The following is a 25,668-nucleotide window of genomic DNA, read 5'->3' as shown; positions in this document are numbered from 1 at the left end:
CAGCCCTCCCAGTGCTCCCCACCTCCCTCCCATTTCCACCCCCCTTAGTTTTTGTCCATGTGTCCTTTATACTTGTTCCTGTAAATCCTTCCCCTTTTTCCCCTGAAATTCCCTCCCCTCTCCCCTCTGGTCACTGTCTACCTGTTCTCTATTTCAGTGTCTTTGGTTATATTTTGCTTGCTTGTTTGTTTTGTTGTTTAGGTTCCTCTTAAAGGTGAGATCATATGGTATTTGTCTTTCAATGCCTGGCTTATTTCACTCAGCATAATGTTTTCCATTTCCATCCATGCTGTTGCAAAGGGTAGGAGCTCCTTCTTTCTTCTGCTGCATAAAATTCCATTGTCTATATGTACCATAATTTTTGATCCATTCATTTACTAATGGGCTCCTAGGTTGCTTCCAACACTTGGCTATTGTAAATTTTGCTGCTATGAGCATTGGGGTGCATAGGTTCTTTTGGATTGGTGCTTCAGGGTTCTTAGGATATAGTCCTAGCAGTAGAATTGCTGGGTCAAAAGCAGGTCCAATTTTAGTTTTCTGAGAAAATTCCATACTGCTTTTCATAGTGGTTGTACCAGTCTGCAATCCCACCAACAGAGGTTTAGGGTCCTCTTTTCCCCACAACCTCTCCAACACTTGTTGTTTGTTCCTTTGTTTTGATGGTCACTCTGAGCAGTGTGAAGTGGGATGTCACTGTGGTTTTAATTTGCATGTCTCTGATAGCTAGTGATAGTGAACATCTTTTCTTGTGTGTCTGGATCCTTTGTATGTTCTCCATGGAGAAGTGTCTGTTCAAGTCCTTTGCCCATTTTTTAATTGGGTTGCTTGTCTCTTAGAGTGGAGTCATGTAAGTTCTTTGTATATTTTGGAGATTAAACCCTTGTCTGAGGTACCATTGGCAAATATGTTTTCCCATATAACTGGTTCTCTTTTTATTTTCAAGCTGTTTTCTTTAACCGTTCAAAAGCTTTTAATTTTGATGAGATCCCATTTGTTTATTCTTTCCTTTATGTCCCTTGCTCTAGGGGACATATCAATAAAAATGTTGCTGTGTGAAATATCTGAGATTTTCTTGCCAGTGTTCTCCTCTAGGATTTTAATGGTGTCACGGCTTATATTTAAGTCTTTTATCCACCTTGAATTTATTTTGGTGTATGGTGTAAATTGGTTCTCGAGTTTCACTTCTTTTGCACGTTATATGGAACCATAAATGACCCTGAATAGCAGCTGCAATTTTGAGAAAGAAGAACAAAGTAGGAGGGATCACAATACTTGATACCAAACTATATTACAAGGCCACTGTAATCAAAACAGCCTGGTACTGGCATAAAAACAGGCACATAGACCAATGGAACAGAACAAAGAACCCAGAAATAAACCCAAGTCTCTACGGTCAATTAATATTCGACAAAGGAGGCAGCAACATAAAATGGACTAAAAATAACCTCTTCAACAAATGGTGTTGGGAGAACTGGAACGTGATATGAATTTCATTTTACAGATGAGATGCATGAAATTTAGAGAAGTTACTCAATTTGGCCAAAGTCAGAAGACAGTAAGTGGCAGTGCTGGACTTTAAAGCCAGGCCTAACTCTAATGTTTCTTCCTGGGAGATACCAGCTCTCTCAGTGCTGATGTTACCTCTTCTGGGAAGACTTCTGTGTGGTCCCACCTCTCTTGCAAGGCTGGTGGAGATGTTCTTTCTTTGTGTTTTCATAGCAGTTTATATTCCCTTATTATGATATTCTCCATTCTGTGATAGACTGTTTATCTGCTGCCTTCACTCCCAGAGTAAGATTCTCAAGGACACGGGCTTCAGTTTTTTGTTTTTCTCACTCCTTTATTTTTTCCTGCCACTTTTGTTTGATGGCTGAGTGAATACATCTTTCCCAGGAGATCTCTGCTACTTTGCCTTGGTACATGGGCACCCCATATAATGTACAGGTAGGCCTTCAAGAACCTAGTATAGTTCAGAACTCATTATATAGGGTAAGGTAAAACTAGGTCTACAGTTGTGTGTGTAGAAAATCATACAATAATTAATAAATAATAGTACAAGAATAAACTCTGTGTTTCAAATACTCACAACTGTAACCTGCTTTTGCCTCACCTGTATTTGGGAATGAAAGATTTTGGGAAATATTGTCCAGCTCTAAATGTGGAATAGAGAGTTGCCTGGCTTCTGTAGTACTAAGTGCTGTCTGCTTACCTCTGTTATTGCGTTATTGTTTCATTTCTCCTCACTTCAGTTTTCTTATTAACTGTATGTTTATGAATAATAACATATGCAGATGTCCTAATGTTTACTTATATTGCTTGAGATGCCTTGTGTTTCTTAAATCTGAGGATTTATGAGTCATATAAAATCTGGAAATTTCTCAGCTATTATGCTTGCCCTCAATTTCTTTATTCTCTCCCACCGGGATTCCTATTAGACATATGTTGGGCCATTACATTCCAGTCTCCATATCTATTAACCTTTCTTTCAAATTTTTCAGTTCTTTATCCCTTTGAGCTTCATTTTGTGTAATGTCCTGAGATTCATATTTTTCTCTTCAGCAGTAACTAACCTTCTGTTTAACTTACCAATCAAATTTTTAATTTTAATGAATCTATGGAGAGAGATAGACATCATGGCTTGTTCTTTTTTAGGGTTTCAATTCTAGCTTTAACATTTTTGATCATTTTAAACTTTATTTATTTATTTTTAAGATTTTATTTATTTATTTATTTATCTTTAGAGGGGAAGGAGAGGGAGAGAAACATCAATGTATGGTTGCCTTTCGTGCGTCCCCTGCTGGGAGTTGGCCTGCAGGGAACCAGCCTGCAACCCAGGCATGCACCCTGACTGGGAATCGAACTGTGATCCTCTGGTTCGCAGGCCCACGCTCAATCCACTGAGCTACACCAGCCAGGGCCCATTTTAAACTTTATTTCATGGTCTTTTTTAGAAAGTTGTTTTATGAGCTTTAACTCTTATCCTCTGATCCTCATCCTCATTGACCTGTGACTTGTCAGTCTCCTGGATGTTATTACTATATTGGGGCTCATTTTCTGCAGGTCTGACTGTGGCCTGGGTTATGGAACTTCTCTCCAGAGCAATTTTTCATCCACTTCTGTGAGGCATTCTTGTCATCTCATGAACGAGACCAGACCAATTTTTATATTAATTTTTCAGGTAGAGCTCCCTGATTCTGACTTGTTATTGGTACTCCAGTCTCAAGAAACGCATAGGTCTAAGGCAGGGGTGTCAAACTCATTTTTCCTGGGGGCCACATCAGCCTTACAGTTGCTTCAAAGGGCCAAAATAATGTTTACATTTACTGTATAAATGTAACTACTCCTTAACTGTTAAGAAGTTGAAATTACATTTGACCCTTCGAAGGCAACCTCAAGGCTGATGTGCCCCCCCCCCCCCCCCCGGGGAGCAAGGGGGTGGCACCCCGGCCGGAGGCACAAGGGCACATNTCGACAAAGGGGGCAGCAACATAAAATGGACTAAAAATAACCTCTTCAACAAATGGTGTTGGGAGAACTGGAACGTGATATGAATTTCATTTTACAGATGAGATGCATGAAATTTAGAGAAGTTACTCAATTTGGCCAAAGTCAGAAGACAGTAAGTGGCAGTGCTGGACTTTAAAGCCAGGCCTAACTCTAATGTTTCTTCCTGGGAGATACCAGCTCTCTCAGTGCTGATGTTACCTCTTCTGGGAAGACTTCTGTGTGGTCCCACCTCTCTTGCAAGGCTGGTGGAGATGTTCTTTCTTTGTGTTTTCATAGCAGTTTATATTCCCTTATTATGATATTCTCCATTCTGTGATAGACTGTTTATCTGCTGCCTTCACTCCCAGAGTAAGATTCTCAAGGACACGGGCTTCAGTTTTTTGTTTTTCTCACTCCTTTATTTTTTCCTGCCACTTTTGTTTGATGGCTGAGTGAATACATCTTTCCCAGGAGATCTCTGCTACTTTGCCTTGGTACATGGGCACCCCATATAATGTACAGGTAGGCCTTCAAGAACCTAGTATAGTTCAGAACTCATTATATAGGCTAGGGTAAAACTAGGTCTACAGCTGTGTGTAGAAAATCATACAATAATTAATAAATAATAGTACAAGAATAAACTCTGTGTTTCAAATACTCACAACTGTAACCTGCTTTTGCCTCACCTGTATTTGGGAATGAAAGATTTTGGGAAATATTGTCCAGCTCTAAATGTGGAATAGAGAGTTGCCTGGCTTCTGTAGTACTAAGTGCTGTCTGCTTACCTCTGTTATTGCGTTATTGTTTCATTTCTCCTCACTTCAGTTTTCTTATTAACTGTATGTTTATGAATAATAACATATGCAGATGTCCTAATGTTTACTTATACTGCTTGAGATGCCTTGTGTTTCTTAAATCTGAGGATTTATGAGTCATATAAAATCTGGAAATTTCTCAGCTATTATGCTTGCCCTCAATTTCTCTATTCTCTCCCACAGGGGTTCCTATTAGACATATGTTGGGCCATTACATTCCAGTCTCCATATCTATTAACCTTTCTTTCAAATTTTTCAGTTCTTTATCCCTTTGAGCTTCGTTTTGTGTAATGTCCTGAGATTCGTATTTTTCTCTTCAGTAGTAACTAACCTTCTGTTTAACTTACCAATCAAATTTTTAATTTTAATGAATCTATGGAGAGAGATAGACATCATGGCTTGTTCTTTTTTAGGGTTTCAATTCTAGCTTTAACATTTTTGATCATTTTAAACTTTATTTATTTTTTTTAAGATTTTATTTATTTATCTTTAGAGGGGAAGGAGAGAGGGAGAGAAACATCAATGTATGGTTGCCTTTCGTGCGTCCCCTGCTGGGAGTTGGCCTGCAGGAAACCAGCCTGCAACCCAGGCATGTACCCTGACTGGGAATCGAACCACGATCCTCTGGTTCACAGGCCCACGCTCAATCCACTGAGCTACACCAGCCAGGGCCCATTTTAAACTTTATTTCACGGTCTTTTTTAGAAAGTTGTTTTATGAGCTTTAACTCTTATCCTCTGATCCTCATCCTCATTGACCTGTGACTTGTCAGTCTCCTGGATGTTATTACTATATTGGGGCTCATTTTCTGCAGGTCTGACTGTGGCCTGGGTTATGGAACTTCTCTCCAGAGCAATTTTTCATCCACTTCTGTGAGGCATTCTTGTCATCTCATGAACGAGACCAGACCAATTTTTATATTAATTTTTCAGGTAGAGCTCCCTGATTCTGACTTGTTATTGGTACTCCAGTCTCAAGAAAGGCACAGGTCTAAGGCAGAGGTGTCAAACTCATTTTCCTCGGGGGCCACATCAGCCTTACAGTTGCTTCAAAGGGCCAAAATAATGTTTACATTTACTGTATAAATGTAACTACTCCTTAACTGTTAAAAAGTTGAAATTACATTTGACCCTTCAAAGGCAACCTCAAGGCCGATGTGCCCCCCTGCCCCAGGCAAAATGAGTTTGACACCCCTGGTCTAAGGTCTCCAATTCTCAGCTTAAATTTTTTGCTCTTACTCAGAACACAGGTAGCAACAGACAAGTTATGTTTGGCTGGTGGGCAATTTTTCTAATCTGTGTCCCCTCAGTGAGTGCTCCTGGTTTTCTGAAGAGGTCTCATAACTTTCTGCTTCTCCTTGTCCCAACGCCTTGTCTTCTCTCCTGCATGGGCATTAAAACCTTAGACTCTAGGAAACCAAGACAAAATTATCCCCTGCTGCCAACCACCTTCCCCCTACCTCATAGTCACAGAGAGTTTGCATGCTTACCATTCTTGTTTTGACATCCTTCTTTAGTTCTATTACCTGGGAATTTTCCTTCCTTTATTGTGAGTCAGCTAAGGACTTAAAATAATTTTTTTAGATTTTATTTATCATATCTAGGTGCTTGAAAGGTTGGAATTTTCTGGCTGTCGTCAATTGCCATCTTGCCAGAACTAAGAGTTTATCATGGCAAAATATTCAAATAATACCCATGGATATATGATGAGATTAAATGAGTCTTCTTCCCATCTTAGACCTGCCTGGTTTTCAAACCACCTTGCTAGATATAATAACCTTTACCATTTTTAGGCATAGTTCTAGAAGCATTAATGCACATACAGCATATGTTGCATACACAATACATGAAGATGTATTTATGTAACTGGGGATACATTTTACGTTCTGCACTGCACTTAGCAATGTATTTTGGAGTTCATTGTTTATTAGTGTACTTAACTCTGCCTCTGTCTTTACTTATGACTGTGTAATACTCCATGAAATGAACATACCATAAATTATTCACCATTTCCCCTACTTTTATTGGATCATTGTTTTCCATTGTTTTGATATTATAAATTATCCTACCACAAACATTCCTGTAAATAATGTCTGCTTGAGTATCATTAAACATAATTCTCTTTATTTGTCTGTCTATTTGCTCCCTTCTCCCCCACCCTGTGATGGTTAATGTTATATGTCAGCTTGACTAGTCTAAAGTATGCCCAAAGAGCTGGTAAACATTATTTTGGGATGTGTCTGTGAAGATGTCTCCAGAAGAGAGTACATTTGAATTGGTAGATTTCCTAAAGAAGACCACCCTCACCAACATGGATGGGTATTATCCCGTCCATGAAGGGCCTGAATAGAACAAAAGGTGAAGAGGTGGAAGGGTCAATTTGCTCTCTCTGCTTATACTGAGACATCCATATTCTCCTGCTCTGGACATTAGCACTCCTGGCTTTCAGGCTTTTGGATTGAGCCCAGGATTTATACCATTGGCCTCTGATTCTCTGGACTTTGCACTTGTCCTGAATTATACCACCAGCTTTCTTGGCTCTCCAGTTCGCAGACTACAGATCATGGAACTACACAGGCTCCAAAACCCCATAACCATGCAAGTCAATTCCTGTATTAAGTCCCCTCATATATGTATTCTGTTGGTTCTGTTTCTCTGGAAAATCCTAGCTAAAACATTCCCTGATCCTCCCTCTGAGTTCCTTGAAGTTGAGGACTTTGTCCTTCATTGGTGATTTCAGCACCATGTATGGGTTTCACAAATGATTGTGCACTCATCAAGAAGCTAAACCAGCAGTCAGACCAGTCCCAACTTCCAATGAATATAGTTTGATTTCAGTAATAACAATAGCTATTGACTGAGCACCTTCTCCAGTCCAGAGATGAGCTAATGCAATCTTTACAACAACCCTGTGAAATAGGAGATTTCATGATATAGACAAGGAAATTGAGGCACAAATTATGGAGGCCATGTTCCAACACAGTCTTGTCTAAAAATGAACACGTGGCCTCTGGAATACTGCCTCTTAATTTACATTGGTATTGTCATAGCCAACACAGGCCATGTTTCATTGCTTATTCCCTCATTCATTCATTCATTCATTCATTCAACAAATATTTTATGAGAGCTCACAGTGTTCCAGGCAGGGAGTGACACAGTGTGATAATGGATGAAAACATCCCTGCTCTGATGGAATTTACAGTGTAAAGGGAGAGATAGTTAATAGAAAGAAGTGAAAGTGTTGTAAGTGTTTGGAAGGGAGGAATAATGGGGAGATTTAGAAATTCTTTCCAGGAATAGAGGGTCTCCAGCATGTGTGAAGAATTGGATAAACCTTGAAGGATGAGTGAGTTGTACGAACATGGATGGGAGGGATAAAGGCCAAGGGACCAGTATGTCTGTCCTCCCCATGTGCTCTGCACAGTAAAATCTTGCTCTTCAGCCGCTGCTAGCTCTCTGGACTTCTGCGTTCAAGTGCCAGAGAGCCTCTGTCCTGCTTCTGACAGGTGGCTGAATACCTGTCCGTGATCCCGCTGCCTACCCCCACCTCCACCCCACCCCCAAGCCCAACCCCCAGCGCCCATCATCAGCCCTTTCTAATTTTAAAGCAGTAGCTCCCTAGATTGAAATCTCAGTTTGGGAACAGGTCTAGGATTGGCCTGTGGCTTAGATTTTTCACCAATAAGCAGAGCGGTAGGTGGGGAGGCGTCCCTTTAAGCAGCCCAGAGGCAGCCTTGGAGAGCTTGGAACTTCTCTCCCCAGGACCTAAAAGGTTTTTCTGGATCCGGAGCTGTGCACCGGGCAGCTGCCACCGCCCAGGGAATGACACCCGCTTTGCACGGATCCCCCATAGGGCCCCCTCTGGCTTTGGGCAGTTGTCCTCCCATGCCCCACGGAGCTTCTTAGCAGCCGCCGCCCCTGGGTCTTCGGCCCCTTTCTGGCTCCCCCCAGTTCCCTGGAGCGGAGGCGCGGCAGTGGCGAGCAATGCAAGGCTGAGCCGGGTAAGTGGCCCCTGTATCCCAGGAGCATGGAGAGGCTCTGGGGTGCATTGGCTCCTGGTTTTCACCACTCTCCCAGGGAAAAGGGGGCCTTGAACTGGGAAACCAGCCTGTGGGAGAGATGCTCCTTGCCACACAGACACTGGGGAGGTCGTGAGCTCTGGGAGGAAACCCAGACCTAGGGATCATTTTGGTGAGTGTCTACCAGCTTTTTTTGCTCAGCCACTTTATTAACCAATAATAGTAATAATGATATAATCAGGAGGAGAGAATAATGTTGTCCCATTAGGATGACTTCAGAGGAAGCAGTGAAACTTCCCAGAACTTGCTTTTTAAAGTCTTTATACACTTATATTTTCCTCAAATATTTTAAATGTGCGTGTCACTAATGAGCTACTTATTTCTCTTATACTATCAAAAATATTTTAATGTCTTTGGAAAGGTGTACTTTAAAAATTATTTACTTCTCCACACATTCCTTATGGTTTTGCTTCCTATAATTTTCCAAATGCATTCCTTTACTCCTTGCTAGACTTCTAGAATTAAGCAACTTTGGGTTTATTTATTTATTCTCTCTGAATTAGGGGTGGAGATTGGGGAGAGACCCCCCCTCCTCTCCTGGCCTTCCTTCCTCTGTGGAAGGGAATCTGTATGATAAGAAAGCAGTTGGGGTATAGTTAACTGGAACCTTGCTCTTCCAGGTCAGGACTTGGTGAGCACTGGGATCATATGCATCTGGGGTGTCTGCGGTGTCCTGGGAAATTTGTAAACCAAAATAATTCATAGGGGTTAGGGGGAGATTTGTTTAAAAGATGCGGTTTCAGCTTTCTGCCCTTCGGTCCCTAGTCTGTTCATGTGTCTGTACCAGGGCTAGAAGTTGAGAGTCCGATGGTTAGAGGTTTTTGGTTTTGCTTTGTTTTTTAAAGATGAGGCAGCTGGAAGAAATACCTTGCAAAATTGGAGCAAAGTCTTATGCATGGATTGCCAAACTCCATTTCCACCCATATTAAATTATTTTGGCTCTTAGGGTCCCTCTTTGCTGGGCTAGCCTTTATTTACACTTGTTTAGATAGTGTGAATCATTTGTATACTTTGGGTCCCCTGCTTTCTGCAAACAGATGTTTTTATCTGTACACTAGTTGAGTAATTAGATCGATGAACATGGTCTTGTAACTACAGAGAAAACAAATACCACTTGGGAAGGATTTGGACCTTTCCTTCTCAAATCATCAATTGCCAAATCTCCCCAGCTGTTGAGCAATTCAGATAAAGGTGTCAAGTGAGCCTAGCAGTGAAGAATATATATTCTTCATTATATATATATATATATATATATATATATATATATATATACACATACATACATACATAATTCTGTTCATTCTACAATAAAACGTCTTCCCATGGGGCCAAAAAGTTGGGGCAGGGAGAGTGAAGCTTATAAAGATGATCCTGTGTTCTTAGTCACTGACTACCCAGCTCTCCCTGGATTTCTGAGAACCTGCCAGGAGAAACTGTTGACTGGATGGAAGTTTCAAGAAATGCAGAACAGAAATCAGTACAAGCACTCCTTGAGCGACTTTTGTTTCTGTTTGGAGGAAAAGAACACTTTGTTAGAATAACAAATCGTGGCTGCTTTTCAAGATCAGAAAACAGTTCTTATTCTAAAGGCAGATTCATTTTCAGAGTGTGAATCATTTGGTTTAATATTTTTTTCCTCTTGTGGTGGAGGCTTGGAGATGATTAAATGTCCTCTCTGCAGGAAATTACCAGGAGATTTGAGTATTTTCCTGAACCAGCCTCAGATGGTACACAGCTTTGGGTATAATACAAGAGAGCTCTGTTACTGGGCAATCTTTCTGCAGTGATGTCTTCAAACTCTCTCAATCTTTCAAGGTTCTCCATCAACAAAAATTTTATATTTTATTTTTGGGCTTCCATGTAAGAAACTAAACTAACTCTCATTCCATTCATGAGCTTTTTAAGATGGAACTTATTTTGAGGACAGTTTTATCGAGCCTCATTGCCCTCCTCCCACTAGCCTATATAGGAAAAGCTCTTGGCTCCTTTTCCCAAGATTTCCTTTAAGGCAGGATTGTTATCCTTAGGGACACAGATGTCTCAAGGAATGAGAGATGCAAAGGTTTGAACTATTTCTCACCAATTTGGTGATGACATTTATAGTCTTTGGTGAGCCATTTGCAGAGAAGGTGAAGTGGTTCTGTGTTGAGTTTACCCTAAATTGCATCAGCAACATGGAGAATGGGCAATTAAAAGACTTTGTGAGCAACCAAAGGACACAACCGAGGGACACAACCTGCTGTGTGTGGTTCAGCTTACAGAGAGCTGCAGTTTTTAATAATTTGGAAAACCAAATCTTAGAGATGCTGTGCTCCCCAGGCTATTTTTCCTAATCTTTCCTGAAAGGTACCCAGTCACATTAAGCATTTCCTAGCTGTATAATTAAATAGGAGAGTTCTGGGTAAATACAAACTCAGTGTGATATTTTGATGTCAATGAGAGGAAGCAGAGGGAAGAATTTTTTTGGCTGCCAGAACATAGAATGGTAATCCTCATTGAACATGATGAACTTTATGGGAATCAAAGTGAGAGTTTAAACATAATTTTCTTAAAAAGTTTCTTTGCTATTTTTTATTTTCTCAAACACTAAATGCCAAGTGATTCTTTTTTGGGATACTTAGCATTTGATTACCATGCAGTTTTTTGGGTGACCTTCTTTTTTCATAACCCATTCTCTGTGTGACAAGCATAGGAAGACTCATTTTTGCTAAGATTGTATTTGGATGTCTTCCAGGTGAATGACAGGTGTAGGCTTAGGGGTGGCAGAGGAAACAGACAGACACAGGTACTGTGGGACTCAATGTCTGGGAAAATTCGTGAGCGATTTCCCTGCAAATTTAGTCCAGGGGCCTTTGAGAATTACTTCATAGTTGACTTTTACCAGCCAGCCTGTGTATAGACATCATTCTCCCTATCATCAGAGTCTCCCTGCTCACAGCATACCTTTCCAGGCAAATTGCCAGTCCGCAGGGAGTGTATACATGATATTGCTTATCACAACTTGGGAAGTTTTCTTTGTACTCCTACTTTTTTAAAAAAAAAAGGTAAGAAAAACTGTGCCTACTTGATTTCTTGGGAGCATTTGCAAAAGGTTACTTTGCATTCACCTAGGCTGCTGTAATTACTTTTTTTATTTTAATTTTTCTAATTATTGATGCTCTGTTCAGGCTTCTGAAGTTGAATAAATAGCTATTGAGTTGGATTTCAGGTAAAGTTTAATTTCGAGCACTAGACTGTCTAGCCTGGAGAATAGGCCTCATATTTGCATATTATAAATGATAATACTAATAAACAGAATGAGAGCTATTCACTTACTGAGGTTTTTGCCAAGCACAGACTAAATGTCTTATGAATCTTTCTTAGACTTTCCTATATATAAAAATATCCTTTGGAGTCTGTTTCAGTTGATCTGTGGTAAGATATGGAAATCTGTAATTTTTAAGTTTTCCTTTTAATATTTTATTTATTTATTTTTAGAAAGAAGGGAAGGGAGGGAGAAAGAAGAGAGAAACATTGATTGGTTGCCTCTATTATGTACCCAGGCTGGGGACTGAACCCACAACTTAGGCATGTGCCCTAACTGGGAATTGAACCAGTGAGTGACCTTTCGCTTTGCAGGACAACACCCAACCACCTGAGCCACATTGGTCAGGGCTGAAATATGCACTTTAAGATACATCCCTAGTAGGACCTTGGGCTCTACCTTGAAACACACTTTGCTTTATGTTCATTATTGTTTGAAGTCCTCACAGTAACTCTATGAAATAGAGCCATTATCATCCCAGTTTCACAGATGAGGAAGAGTGGCCTCAGAGAGGTTTAGTAACTTCCCCAGATTACACAGCCACTAGGTGGCCATGCAGGGGAGCTGAACCTGTGATCATCGAACACTGTAGTTCATGTGGTCAAGTGTATGTTCTGGGTAGTTGGGGGGTCTTCTCTTTACAGTTTGAACCTAGTGAACTACCCCTTGCTCAAGGCTCTCTTGAGTCCTTGCTAAAGGGCTCTCTCCACAATGTTAGCATTCAGCAGGCAGCAGTCCATGAGGTCTTTTTATGTGGTCCACTGTGGCAGGCTATAGAGAGACTGCACAGAGGTTTGGGCACTAATATCAATACATGGGGAGTGTCCGGCTCATTGCCTTGAGTTCTCCAACTGCTGAACTAAGACAACTCATGATCAGATTGATTCCTTTGTGAGGTGCTTTCAATTCACACAGCTTTCAGACTCCTTAAAGCCATTCTGCCTCCTTCACTAGGCCCTGCCACGGTTCCCAGCGCCACGTTCTTTCTCCTAGCCACACCCTTCCTTCAAAATTCTCCCTTGAGACCCTTCTCAGAGCACCCACCCCAGAAGATTGAAGCCTTTTTTTAATGCCCATGACAGCCTGCCAGCAGTCCCTTTTTCTTCCTTTGGTGTCTGCAGAAGCTGCTCCTTCCCTGGGTAGAATCCTATGGACAGCAAATGTGGAGGTTACATGTGAGTAGAGGTAGAGATGACAAGGAGTGTCATGTAGGCCCCTTTCTTGATTTCTCCTCAGTCTGGCCTGATTTCTCTTGCCCTGGGCACATGGACTGGTACTGGTTTATCTGACTTAATAGCCACAGGATTATGATACAGAAAAAACCACTTAACCTCATGAGCTTTGCCTCCATTATCTGTACAATGGAATGTTCATGTCAACCCTTTCTCCTCTGGGTAAAAGTGCCATATGTCTGTGGAAGCACTTTGGACTTTGTTCATATGCAATTTGAAGATGTGATCATGTTGCCTTCTAGCAGTGCTTTCTACACTGGTTTTGGGGGAACACCTGCTTGGTGAGTTGCTCTTCCCAACAAGAAAGCAAAATATGTTCCATGTATATCGAGAAAATGTGATACCCTACCTCTTCCTTTTGCTAGAGTATTAGGGGCTCTGAGACCTGGGGTAGGGAAACTTGTTTGACTTTGACTTTGTATGTCCCATGTCAATGAGACCCCGGAAACCCTTTGCAGACTCACCTGTTAATGTGCTTCAGAACACACGTGGGAGGAGCTGCTATGCTTCAAAATGCTGTTTCTACTACTCATTTGCAGTGTATCATTAGACAAGTCCCATCTCTGTAAGCGTTTGCCAAGCACAGACCAAATGCCCAGCACAGGAAGGAACCGTAGTGTATATCCCAAATGGGGCCACTGCTCACTCTCTCTATAGGCACAACTGTAGTACATGTAACCATAATTCCTCACAATGATAACTCAATATCCTTCCCAAGTTCTTCATGCTTCTAAAGCTTGAATGAGATCATACCACTCCCCTGGTGGAAGTTTAATAACTTCCAACAGCTTCCCATTACAATAAGGACAACATCCAAACACTTGACCAGGAACTATGAAACCCTTCCACGTGCACAAGGTCTGGTCCTCGCCTACCTCTGCAAGGGCATCTCCTTTCCACACACACTTCTAGTAGCTATGCTCCAGCCACACTGGCCCCTCGATACCCTAAGTTCCCACCTGCCTTTGGGTCTCTGTACTTGCTGTTTTTTCTGCTTAGAATGCTCTTCACCTCAAACTTTGCCTGGCTGGCATCTTCTCATCATTGAAATCTTGGCTTAAATGTCATTATGCCAGGAGGACATCCTACCTGCCTTTGCTTTGCATTCCCTCCCCCCCACACACCATATTTTTCTTTGCCGCATTACCTTATTCATTTTTTCCAAAGCAATTCTCAAGATCCAAAATATTTGTTTCCAGTGCGGTAACTGTCTGCCTCTCCTCCTAACCGCTTAAGCCAGGGGTGTCAAACTCATTTTCACCGGAGGCCACATCAGCCTCATGTTGCCTTCAAAGGGCTGAAATAATTTTAGAACTGTATAAAAGTAACTACTCCTTAACTGTTAAAAAGTTGAAATTACATTTGGCCCTTTGGAGGAAACTGTGAGGCTGATGTGGCCTCCAGTGAAAATGAGTTTGACAGCCCTGCCTTAAGGGCAGGGACTGTGTCAGTCAACTCTCATCTTCAGTGCATAGTACCTGCCGTCTAGGAGGGGCTTACAGACTTGAATGACTGTTTCTACCTCAGTGTCTGACATAAACTGCAAGAAAATTGTTAATGAAAAGTTTAAAAATTATTTTTACTACTCACTCTCATCCTTTTATCATCTCCCTCTTCCTTCCTGGGGCATAGAAAGACTAATGTGCTTCTTGACCACACTGAGTCCATGTATTTAATGTTTCTGAGCCTCAGATTTTTTTTATTTTATTTTAATTTTATTTCATTTCATTTTAACCAAGGTCAGCGATAGTTGCCTTTTGCAGAGGTCTGTAAACCCTTTGGAGGAAGGTGTTATTGCAATACGAATGAGGCATAAGTGTTTCATCACCTTTTTAAAATTGCATCCCAGCTAATGGTTTTCTTTGAAGACCCAGAGCTTCTGAACTCTCCTGCTGAAGAAGTCTGATCAGATGCAGCTGCTGCTCTGGGAATTGTCTTGAGATGCAAAGATTGTTGAGATCAACTACACCTCCTACTAATGGCTTTGGAACTCAGAGAGCAGTAAACATGTATATATTTTGATCTGTTAGAGAGAAACCTGACCAGAGAAAAAAGGCTGGTCTAGATATATAGCACCCCAAGCTTCCTCCCCTTCCTGTTCTCAAAAGCTCTCAGTGTTTTCAGCATGGTGTACTGTAGCACATCCTGGGAATGCCCCATGAGGTCCTCCAGTTAAGTTTGGGAAATTCCATGTTACCTTCTCCTCTTCTCAAAGACACATGTGGCATAATAAACCTCTTAAAGGTCCTGAGATATCAAGCTGTAAAGAAATCTGTCTGACATTACTTCCCAATTCCATTTGATCCCAGGATACTTTTCAAGGACACCTGCTGCCCTCTTATAGAATATTCTTTAGGTGTTGCTATATAATGTTTAGATAATGAAGAGTATGTGAGGTTTGTCCAGAAGATATCCAGCCATGTAATACGAAAAATAGAGACAGTTATTGAAGAAGATACAAAAAACAATGACACCTCAGTTCCCTTCAGAGTTGGCACTTTGGTACCCCACACAATTCTCCTAATCACCATCAGCTGTCCCATCATATTTTCTTGAATCTTGTTGAAGGTCTGAAATCTCTTTCCTTTCAAAGGTGATTTTAGTTTAGGGAAAGGCCAGAAGTCACAGGGCACCAAATCTGGGCTATAGGGGAGCTGAGTCACCTGGGTAATTTGATGTTTTGCCAAAAAACTCTGCATGAGTTGTGATGCATGAGCAGGTACTTGTCATGATGAAGCTTCCAATCACCAGTTGCCCTTAGCTATGGCCTTCCGAGTCACCCAATAGTTTCCATGGAAGAATGTTCAAGCTTAACGCAAAATTTGATGCAGATTCACTGCTCTACTTCCTCAGTCATTTTGAATGTGATAGACACACAGTACACATGCTCACTCAGTGGTATCTACTGCCCCCACTGACTAGTACAGTGAAGTCATCATTGTTCCTGTATGCACATTCCAGTCCATTCTCCTTGGCTGCAAGTTTACATTGATGTTGCACAAAACACAAACAATGACTGGACTCTTTCCAGACAGACGTCTTATTAGTTTCCTATAGCTACTGTACCAAATTGCCATAATTTGATGGCTTAAAGCAACAGAAATTTATTCTCAGTTCTGGAGGCCAGAAGTTTTAAAACCAAGGTGTTGGCAGGACCATAGTCCCTTCAGACACCCTAGGAAGGAATTTATTCCTTGTTTCTTCAAGTTCCTGGCAGCTGCCAGCCATCTGTAGTTTTCCTTGGGTTGTGGCCACATCACTGCAATATCTGCCTGTACATCTCACACCTGAGCCTGTCTGAAATCTCCCTCTGCCTTTGCCTTATGAGGACATTTACAGTGATAGTTAGAACCTACCTGGATAACCAAGATAATCTTCTCATTCCAGTATCTTTAGTTATATCTGCAAGGGCCCCTTGGCTAAATAAGATGACATTCACAGGTTATAGGACTTAAGATACAGACATATTTGGGAGGGACAATTTTTTAACCAATCAACAGGGGCATATTGATTTAATAGTCAAGAAACCTGAGTCAGCTTTTTCAAGATATCCCCTGCCACCCCCCTGGTCACATGGGGAAGCAATGAGAATGCTTAAATCAGAAGTTAAAACTTCAGTTTCCTTTACTATAAAATGGGATGTAATTGCCTATATTTCATGGGACTGTTGTGAAGATTAAATGAGATAATACTTGTAAAGTGCTTAGCACAGGTGAATACTGAATATTAGCTAATTACTATAATTATTTATTTGTACTATTGCTACTGCTGAGATGACTATTACCATATTCCTTATCTCCGAACCAACCTAATGGCCAAATGAAGTGATATGGGCTGTCAAGAATAGCCAAGGATCCTTTCAGAACTAGCAGACTATGGTTTCTGATCTCTCAAAGGCCACCTTATAGTTCTGATCTTCTCACTAAAGTATAATATACATATAGAAAAATAAACGTATCATAGGGTTTCAGCCCAATGACATTTTATAAACTGGAGACACCCGACCTGTGTTGCCAGCACATAGGCTAAGAGTCAAATGTCATTCCATTCCGAAAGCCATTCTGTGTCTCTTCTTCCATCCGCTGAACACTAATCACTACCTTTGCTTCTAGTGTCATAGATTTTGCCTATTCTTATACTTTAATAAATAGAATCAAATAATAGTTACTCTTGTATCTGGCTTTCACTCAACATTCTCCTTGTGATATTTAATGCTTTTGTTGTATATAATTGTACATTATTCATTTAATTTGTTGTATGGTATCCCATTGTTAAGTAGATCACAATTTATCCATTCAGTTGCCCGTGGATATTTGATTAGCTTTAGTTAGAGGATGTTACAAAGATTTCTGTTATAGACATTCTAATACATATGAGGGGGTACCCATATAAAACTCCAGAATTATATTCCAAAGGTCAGGCCACTTGTACTCCAGGCTTCCACAGCTAGGTGAGTGATCTAGGAACCCATCTGTATCAGTGTACTGGCTGATGTTGTTGTGACAGGCTACATTCGACTTCAGTGAATTATTTTTGAAGACTCAGTGCATTTGCTCATTTCATGATGATTTAGTTATCTGCCCACACTTGCCCACACCACACTAAGTGTTCAGCAGTTTGGGGCCAAAAATGGCATGACCCCCATGCCCCACCCTCCCTATTCACCCTTTCTCTCCCCCAGTGACTTCTTTTGTTTATTTGTTTCCCTGGATGAAAATGTCCTCAAAGGGAAATGTTTTGCTCATGTAGAAAAGGTGAAACAAAAAGTGGCAGAAGCACTAACAGGCATCAAAATCAACATGGTCAAAAACTGTTTTGAGCAGTGGAAAACATGTCTCATTGGATGCATTGCATCACATGGAGAGCACTTTGAAAGCGACTGAAGTTTAAACATGTAAGAATAAATACACATTTTTGTAAATAAATTCCAGGAATTTTTTGGTCCCCTTTGTATCTTTGTGGAGCACATATAATACTGAGACAAAATTCATGCTACTTCTAATTAAGAACTCTCCCTCTGACCCCACCCCAATTGTCTGCGTCAGATGCTTTGCACCATGAAGAACTTCTCATATCCAAGGATGATGGCTGATTTAAAGGAACTGAGATCTTTCCCCGCCTACCCCCCACTCTCCTAAAACACTGGCCAAGCCCACATTTCCTCAATGTGCTGAAATCTTTTGAACCACCACTTTGCAGGTTACTTTTCCCTTGGCCTGCCTGCAGTGGGATGCTAGGACTGGATGTGGTCATTTTGAAAGAGTCAACTCCTAGCCAGAGACACAGCTCTACCCAGCATCCCACTCAGTGCCATCTCATTCTTCTACCCCCACCCACCACCGCCAGTGCCAACGCAGCCCTTTGTTCCCTAATGCCATGAGAGCGAGATGATGGGCCATAAATATCCCTCTCCATCTTCATCTGGGGCCTCCACTGAACCAGTCCTATACCCCTATGTCATAATCCTAAGTCTGATAGTATTTGGACAACCCAAACTGTTTTACAGATTTGAGCATGCTCAACTGAAGGTTGGGGGTGGAGGAAGTATCTGGCACACACTGGCAGTTTAATGTGGGCATTAACTAGAAACTTGGCACCATTGCCAAAAAGGTTGAGAGTTGCTGATTTAACTCAGCCATATAATTTTCGTTTAGTTGAGGAAGGTCATAACTGATGCTTTAACTGTTCCTGGTTGAGTTGCTCCCCAAGTTGAGTTTGGTCATAGATGAAGCATTACTACCATGTGATAAGTGGTAGAATCATATAGGTGGCTTCATCCAGTGTTCCATTAATTTGTACCAGATTGACAATTTACACGTCAGATCTGGAATTAGGTGTAGAAATATAGGATGGATATTAGGCTCAGTTACCAAAACATTCCAGAGAGATCTAAATGAAATTAGGCTTGTTTTGTCCATTTGTCTTATCCATTTTGCCCTGCACTTTTTGTTTTTGTTTTTTGAATAGATGGCCTTAAAAATAATACATATATGTCAGGGAGAGTGTAGGGAGGCTTGGGAAACAATACCTTTTAAGTGTCTTTGTTATGGTCCCCTGTTAATTTTTTATGCCCAGTGACCAAGAAGTAGGAAAGAAAGTGGAGGAGCTTGGGAAAAGTGAGGCTGATTCTGGAAGATTTTTTATCTGTTCAAGTCATCAAAGAATTAACTCATACTTTCTGTAGGACTATAATACCTCACAAAAATAAACAAGTAATTGAGTAACCTCAGTGCTAGGCTCTTTTGGAGATTTAATTATAACAATAGCTATCATTTATTTTCTATGTGACCAGTAATATTTGGGACTTTTCAACATCATAGGTCAACAACGTTTTCTGTCAAAAGCAGGATAGTAAATATTCCAGATTGTATGAGTCAAGAGGCAAAATAGAGGACAGTATGTAGGTACTTATATAACACAAAAACAGATTTTCACAAAAAATATTTTGTGAAATTGAATATATCTCTTTTCTACTAATAAAAAGGGGGTAAGGATTAGAGTTACAGTTCCCTCTCATCAAGTTGATTGCAAATATTCATCTCTAAAAATCACTGTTAGCTCATGGACTATACAAAAATGGGTCATGGACTGGGATTTAGTTTTATTTACATTATCGCTAAACCTTCTTTATTGTTAAGCTGGGCTGCACAAGACAGAAAAAACTCAGCAGTGACACAAATGAGTCAGATATTTCTTTCTCTCCCTATAAGAAGTTTAGAGGTGGCTATCTGTGTAGGGTTGGTCTGGCAGCCTCACTCTATTAGAGTGATCCAGGTTTCTTCTTTTCAGCCCTGTCAAACTCAGCCTATGGCTTCATCCTCAAAGTTATTCCATGATCCCAGCTGCTGCCACCACATTTGCATTCCATGCAGCAAAGAGAGAGGGGGAAAGAAGTACACATCTGCTCTTTCTTAGGAGACTTCTCTATATTCCACCCCATCCTACTACCATCTCCTTGGCTAGACTTGGTCACATGACTCTTCATCTCTGCAGAAGAGGCTGGGAAATGTAGTTGTTTACTCCAGCTGTTAGTTTGCTCAGACTTCAATGGAAGCCCTGCTGCTGGGGGGCAGGGCATGGGGATAAGTAACTACAATTCTCTGCCATATGTAATAAGAGCAGAAAGTGAGTCTTACAGAGATTACCATCTTCCCCAAGGCCTTGTGGTAGCAGACTTGGATTTGAATCATGTTTACCCAACTCCAGAGCCTCTTCTTTCTCTCCCTATGTCTGTCCTCAAGCATTGGGGAGGGTAGACATGTGTAATATTAGGAATGAAGCAATGGATGACTTGTACCCTTGCTTCTTCCAGGGATGTTCCCAAAGTAGCTATAATGAAGGATGGCAACCATCATCAATCAGTGGAAAGCCCTGTGAAGGCTGGATGAGGGCAGATGGCTACAGTTGAAGCCAAAATAGGTCCTCCTCCTTCCCGCTAAACATCAATGCATATCTTGAGATTCTGCCAAACCTTCTCTTCAGTCACACAAAATAGGAAACAAGTGTATGGCCAGTAAGCTCAGACATGCATACAGAGAGAAAGCTGGCAGGCCTTGTCATAAGCCCACTTACCTACCACTTTGCATGAAAGGACAGACATGGGAGCTAGAAAACAGTACCTAGGCATGTGGCCTTAAAAAGTGACCTCACTCACTAGTATGGTTCAGAATTTAGCCAAATAGCTTCACAACTTTGTATCCTAAATGGGAAGCTGGTGGGAGGAAGATAGGAGGCTTGTTTTCTTCTGGACATGACTTATACTACAAACAACTACATATGTATATGGAAGGAATCTGAAATCTTGTATCTGTAGGTCAGAATATGTATGTGTATATAAATGTGTGTGTATGTGTGTGTATGTGTGTGTATATGATATATAGATATGAATATCTAGCTATTGGAACTTTTTGAGGGCTTGATAAGTACCAAATCATTTATCTTACATAATCTCACAATAGTCTTTTGGGGCACCGTCATCATCTGCATTTTTTAAGATAAGTAACTCAATGTGAAGAGGTTAAGTAACTTGCCCAAGACAACACAACTCCTAAGTAGCGAACCTAGACAGTTGGACTTGAGTCTTCACTTTCAACTCTACTATTTCTGACTGTAATACTCAAGTAACCCTGTGAGATAAGAGCTATAATAGCATTTTCAACAAAATATAAGGAATGCAATAGAATGAATGATAAATTTTGACTTGGGAAGCATGGGGTAGTTTTCTAAGAGGTGATAACATTTGAGCTGGACTTAGAATGACAAGGACCATGTGGGTGGGAAGAACGAAAAACACTGAGACAAATTATTGTTGGTCAAATATGTAATATACTATTATAATAAATAACAAGCCCTGGCTATTTAGCAAGAACTGAATTCAGGGGCCCTAGTTGGTTTTTTTTCCTTCCTCTGAATATACCATCATGGTAAAAATAGCTGATCTGTGTTCCTGTGGCTTCTTGTCTAGCTCTGTTTCAGTCTTGTCTGTCACACTGAGGGACAGGAGCACATCCTCTTGCTGGAATATGACTTGCACACAGTTTTGCCGGTCTGGTGGAATTGAGTTGTTTGTTCCTATTTCTACTATATCCATGACTTCAGTTTGTCTAAACCTATCTGTGTGTTAGTGTAAAGGAATAAAGCTCATAAATAAAAGAGGAGGTGAATGTAGGTTTTAGTAATGAGGCTTCTGTTTAATCACATCAGTAAGCTAAGGAAAGAACCATTAAATATTTATTGATGTTGCATTAACATTTTCACTGTGCCTGCGGTGGACACCAGAACTCTCTGGAGAGCACAGTTGTTTACCACCAAGCACTAGAGGAGAACTGTGGCCATACTGAAACATTCACCTCTATTGTTACCAACCTCCCTCCATATGAGGGCCCCAAAGAGACTGCACTAATAGTCACTAGTTGCTTGAGGACTTTTTTGATGGTGAAGAGAGTGAGACGGCAGTGCCCAGGTGTCGATGGAGCACCCGCAGGTGCCCCACTGTGGAGCTCTCAGGAGATCAGCCAGCGGATCCCATGCACATTCCAAACTGCCTTTGATTTTCTCCAAGGCCACTGTTTCTTGAGATTTTGTTTATGATTAGTTTAACCATGATAAACCACGGTAAGATGTAGGTCCTTGGTTCTTCTCTTTTTTCCACCTCTGAGTTGAAAGCGTTTTTTCGATGGGACTGCATTGGCCTGGGTGAAAGTGGTTGCCTTCCACTTTCTGTGGTGGCTGTAGGTACTGCCCCCACAGTAAGGTCTTGAGCTGGTCAGGGAGTCGATTATTATGCATTAAAAAGCAATTCATCATCTAGAGTAGTGAACCCATGTGTTATTTTTAGGCCAACCTTTTAATTTATGTGGCATGTGAGAACAGAGTTTCTTGTGAGAACTTCTGGAAGGTTCCTGGGAGAATAACCAGGGTAGAGGGTGGAATAGGAAGCAGGGGGAGGGCTCTGAACAATGTTGTGATGATCCCATAGATTAGTAGTTTTGAACAAGAGCTTTAGAGTCAAACAGTTCAAAAGTTCAAATCCCAACTCTGCCTCCTCCCATTTTGATGATGTTGAGTGGATGACTTTGAATCTGAAGTTTGTTTCTTTATCTAAAATATAGATTAATTATGGTCTACCTCAACAAATGGTTGTGAGGACAAAATAAGATAAGGCGCATAAAGCCATTAGCAAAATGTGTGGTACATAGCAATGAACTAAAAAGTGGTAGCTGTTATTATTTCCTGAACTTTTAACTCAACCTAGAACTCTCTAGCCTTTGAGGCTTTCTGGAAGGCTAGATGGGAGATAAATCTTGGATAAGTAGGTTGTGGCCATTCAGAACTGGAAGGTACTAAGAAGAGATCATCTAATTCAGCGTTCCGTAAACTCTGGCCCTCTGGCTGAACCCAGCTTACAGCCATTTTTTTGTAAATAAAGTTTTATTGAGATGCCTTCATGCTCATTCATTTATTTATTGTCTATGGCTGTTGTACTGAAGCAATGGAATTGAACAGTTGTAACAGAGATGATATGAATGACTTGCCCCAAAGCCTAAAATACTTACAGTTTGATCCTTTTCAGAAAATGTCTGTTGACCCCTATCTAATCCACTGAGGTTTTACCCTTGTGAAAACCAAAGCCAAGGGGAGATTGAAGACTTGCCGAGCCTTTCACACAGACTCCTTGACTCCTGAGCTAGTGCCCCCAGCACTGTACATACAGCCTCCTGGTTTGGGAGGGTAGGGTTATATGAAGCGCAAGAAAAAACCTCATGCTACTTTGTACTGAAAACCATAGCAAAAGTGCTCTTGACCAGCAAGTAGACCCATTCTGCCATGGAGGAAGCTGCTTCCAAGAGGTAAAGGATCAGCATTGGAATGATGGGGAATCATACCCACCACTGTTGCTGCATCATCTGAAGGGGTTCCAACCCCATGCTCAATTTTCCCCAACTGGTCAACCAATGGATGGGGAGGGGGTGTACTTCTAACTAGTGTGTGGTTGACCTGGGTGGGCATGTTCAGTGGGGACCAAGCATAAAGTTTCCAGGGAGAGAAAGCTGGTGAGGGAGGTAATTTTCATAGGCTGCCTTACTTCAGAATATTGCCCCATATTGATTGCTTCATATTTTTCATTATGTTAAATTTCCTATTGAAGTACTTTACATAATCTTCTGAACAACCTTATAAGGTAGGACACCGTTGCTCTCCTCATTTTACAGAGAAGGAAATGGAAACTCAGAGTGGTTAAATAACTTGTTCATGGTCACAAGGTCAGTGGTGCAGCCAAGGTCTGAACAAGGTCTGCCAGATTCCAAAAAAAGGAAGGCACGTATTGGAGTTGAGGGAAGAATGTTGGCATGGTGTAGAATATGTCTATACTTTTTAAAAAGACCATCTTGGGTTGATTTGAATGCATTCTTAACACTTTGCTGTAATGTCTCCAGTGTGTTCCCTTAAAATGTGAGTTTACCCATCAAAAGGTCTGAACAGATAGGCAATAAATCATGTCTGCATGAAAACCCACATCCTTAGACAGCACTTCAGAGCAATGAGGTATGTTTCTAGTGCTCACAGATGTGTCCCCAAATCCTAGAACAGAGCCTGACATATATTAGGAGCTTAGTAAATATTTACCAAATACTGGATGAGCTAAAATTCAAGATGTGAAAAGTTACTTGTTTAAACCTCCAAGTGTAACTGTGTTGCTGTGCAACAAAAGAAATACCAGTCTTGGTGAAGGAGTCCAGGCGCACACTCAGAAACTGAAAATTTCAGATTTGCAAATCAGGATGAGCAGCAATGAGTAACAGACCCCCATGTGTGTGCAAGTCCCTGATCTGCGACAGCTCGCCGTCCTTCCCCACCATGTTTGCAAAATGAGCTCTCTGCCTCTCAACAGGGGACCTTTATTTTTTGTTTTTCAATTATGGTTGACATACAATATAATATTATTTTGGCTGTACAACACAGTGATTAGATATTTATGTCATTTATGAAGTGACTACCTTGATACACCTAGTACTCACCTTACACCATACTTAGTTATTATGGCTGCTTCTCTCCACCAGTGAAGTGCTGAGCGTAGACTTGGAGGACGTGAGGATGCTGATTCCCATGAGGTGTCCCAGATTAGAGACCTGCACATACAGAGCATGCCTGGTGCGCTGAGGGATAGCAAAGAGGAGGACCTTGAGCCTGGAACATGGGTGGGTGAGCAGGGGAGGGAGGATGCCAGAGCATGTTAGACTCTTGCTCTGTTGTCCTGGAAAAGGTTTGATTTCACTCTATGCTAGAAGAGGGCTTCACACACTATAGGAAATCCGGCATCTGTTAGCTGAAAAATTCATATTCTTAAGTCAAACCAGTATAAGCCAAAAGGGAATTTATTGGCTTATGGAAATGAGAATTTTGAGGGGTGGAGCTTGTTTTATGTACTGTTGGAGGAAATGTTTTTACACAGTGTCATAGCAGTGTTCTTTCTTCTCTCATGTATACACTCCTTTGTATTGGCTTCACTTCTTCCCACCTGCTCCCAAAGATGACCTCAGAGACCCATGATCTTGGGAGTGAGACTTTCTCACTCTTCCAGTGTCCTAATCAGTACCCTCTCTGCCCCCCCCCACACCCAAACTGACTGTCCCTGCCTTGACAACACACACTCAGGGACTGACCAAGGGCAGAGGAGGGCAGTGTAGGATGCTCTGTTTGGTTAATTTGGCCCATGTACCCACCTGCTGCCAAAGGAAACTTGGCCTTTCTATAGCCCAGGGATTTCCAACCAGTGTGATCACGCTTCTCTCTCCCCTGGGGGAAGTTTGTCAACTTCTGGAGACATGTTTGATTTCCACAATTTGCTGGGGGATGTTCCCAGCATTCTGTGGGTAGAGGTGAGGGATGCTGCCAGACTGCTGCGCATCCAGCAGTGCACAGGAGAACCCCACAACAAAGGATTATCCAGCTCAGAACATCAGTATTTGAGCAACTGGATAGTCCCCCATAAGGACATAGCTCCACAAAGACAACTGTAATGTGTACCCAATAATGGCCTGGCTCTCATGGCCTTGCATAAAACTTGCTGATTGGTGACACCGTGGTTGACAGGAAAACCAGTGTTTGCTTTGGTGGTAAAGGGGAGGGTAGCAGTTGTGGCATTTTGAAATTCCAGATTCAGTTCTACCTATGCTTCTTAAGAATTAACACATCTTTAAACTTCTGTTTTCTTTCCGGGAAAATGGAGGGGAAAAGCCCCATGTCACCCAG

At 41.3% G+C, this 25,668-nt stretch overlaps 1 protein-coding gene across 3 annotated transcripts in view; it reads left to right on the top strand.

The window, feature by feature from the left end:
• The window catches only part of PRICKLE2 (prickle planar cell polarity protein 2), a 358,266-nt gene that overhangs the window by 177,528 nt on the left and 155,070 nt on the right, over positions 1–25,668 (top strand). Inside the window, exon 1 of one of the 3 annotated variants that reach the window (XM_037040881.1) lies at positions 8,031–8,301. The exons of the other annotated variants lie outside the window; for them this stretch is intronic. The gene's annotated coding sequence lies outside the window, so the exon portion shown is untranslated. Of the gene's footprint in view, positions 1–8,030; positions 8,302–25,668 lie in introns of those variants that run through there. 3 annotated transcript variants of the gene reach the window in all.

Source organism: Sturnira hondurensis, unplaced genomic scaffold (genome assembly GCF_014824575.4).
Source record: "Sturnira hondurensis isolate 20B ecotype Veracruz unplaced genomic scaffold, ASM1482457v3 Scaffold0002840, whole genome shotgun sequence".
Taxonomy (NCBI): domain Eukaryota; kingdom Metazoa; phylum Chordata; class Mammalia; order Chiroptera; family Phyllostomidae; genus Sturnira; species Sturnira hondurensis.
This window is presented reverse-complemented; position numbering and strand designations above follow the sequence as displayed.